Source organism: Geospiza fortis, unplaced genomic scaffold (assembly GCF_000277835.1).
Source record: "Geospiza fortis unplaced genomic scaffold, GeoFor_1.0 scaffold59, whole genome shotgun sequence".
NCBI lineage: Eukaryota > Metazoa > Chordata > Aves > Passeriformes > Thraupidae > Geospiza > Geospiza fortis.
The window spans coordinates 3304258-3306310 of record NW_005054381.1 but is presented as its reverse complement, the minus strand read 5'-3'; the positions used below and the strand labels follow the sequence as shown (position 1 = coordinate 3306310).

The 2053-nt window shown below is 46.4% G+C and overlaps 1 pseudogene; it reads right to left on the bottom strand.

Moving 5' to 3' along the window:
• Window positions 1–2053, bottom strand: part of LOC106631909 — a 3783-nt pseudogene that overhangs the window by 1197 nt on the left and 533 nt on the right.

Genomic DNA, 2053 nt, shown 5'->3' with positions numbered 1-2053 from the left:
TACACCCCTCCCTGTTCCCTGGGGAGTGTGGGTCCTTACTGCTGCGACCCTGTGCCTGCTGAGGGTCAGCTGCCTGGTTCTGCTGGATGATCCCTCCAGTTTCATCTGCATCAGGAAAACAGGGAGTGAGAAGAGCAGCCCTGTGCCACAGCACAGAGGTAAATCCACCCCCCACAGGATATTATTTCCAGCACTGAGTTTTTTATAGGGCATTTCAATGATGCCACTTGGCTCATTTTTCTTCCTGTGTGATAGTTTTTGGTTGGAAAAACTTCAAAGGCATCAGAGACTAGGAATGGGAATGCTGCATCCATTAACGGCTGCCTATTTGCTCCTCTCAGCAAGGAGCAGGCAGCATATCTGAGTAGAACCACAGAATAATGAATGGTTTAGGTTGGAAGGGATCTTTAAAAGACTGCCTAGCCCAACCGCCCTGCTATAAGCAGGGACATTTTCCACTTGAACAAGTTACTCAGGGTAGTAGTGATGTGTAGAAATATGTACAGAGAGAGAAGGATTGAGAGGGAAATCAGACCATGAGTGCTCTCAGATCAAGATCAAACAAATGGAAGGTGTTGCTGTGAACCTGCTTTTCAGTGATGAAGGATTCATGTGTTCGTTCAATCCATAAAGAGCTCCAGAAACCTTCAGAGTGTGAGGGAGCTCACAGCTATGAGAGAACAATGCTCTGTTTCAGAGAAATCCCAGCACCCATCTCAGTAAGACTGTTTCCCTGACAGCCTCTAGAATTGTGACCTCCATCAGTGGTGTGATGAAGTTTTGGGATTGTTTTGCCATGTGCAAGCTTCAGAAAGCATTTTGGTTAGTCACTTATACAAAGTCTCTCTGAAGTTTCAGGGCTGTGAATGAACAATACAAATATATACAGGAAGAGAATACATAAAGGAAGAGAAACAATCTTTCTAGAAAAAGCTGCCACAAAAAACCTTGTCAGTAACAAAGAAGGCTGAATTACCAAATCTGGTGATGCTTGTTTAAGATATTAAGTTAGAGGAAGATTTGATCAGGATTCTTTTATTTCTACAAGACTATTTTCCACATCTCCCTTTCTGTACAGAGAGGGCTCCTGATATTTCAATAAACAGAGTTCAGGGATATAAGACAGAGAACACATACCAGGAAGAGGCTCATCAGAACGGATATTAACAATTTCATCTAAATTTACTTTCAATCTCTCCAGGTTTTCAATGTGCAGAGCAAGAAGTGAGGATAGCAGGGCCAGCATGGAGGTGAAGAACAGAGGACTGTAGTGATGAGCAGCTGGAGAAAGAAGATACACAGTGAATTTGGCAATGTGAATCCTCTGGAGGAGAACTGACATGTTGGGTTGTGGGCATTGCTGGTACCTAAAGATACTCAAGAGCTCCTGGAGGAGGGATAAACAAAGCACAGGGACCTAGGAGTTTGGAAAGAAAGGCTGGGATGCCCAGCTGCACACAGAATTCATCCCATCCCATCCCATCCCATGCCACACTCATCCATGCTGTTTCTGTTGGGACCCTGTGCAGTGGGGAGCTGAGTAGGTCTGGTGGCAGCATGGCCAACCCCTATGTTTTATAGGGCTCATCAGTGAGGTGAAGCAGCTGATCAAATAGCAGTATTCATCCATTCCTGGAAATATATAGTCTGTTTGTCCTCCACAGGTACCTCTGCTCATCTGTTGTATGTCTGTGGTAAGGGTTGCCAGCTGCTGGGGTTCACACAGGATTCCACAAAACCAAGAAAAGTTTGTGATAACACCTACCAGGACCATGGCCCCTAGGGTCAGCCAGCAGGTCAGTGCAGAGGACCTGCTGGTGCTGCCCAAGCACTGGACGAAAATGAGGACTGAAAGCAGGGGGGAAGAAAGAAGAGATTCCAGTCTGATGCTGAGGATTTACCAAAATACCCTGCACAGATGTGACCCAACAGTTGCAGCTGCTGCCTGATGCACTGGCCACAAGAGAATGGAGATGTTCTCTGAGAAAGCACCCGGGCTGGGGTGATGCCCACCCACACAGTGAGGGAGAGCAGGTCAGCAGAGCCCTCTTGA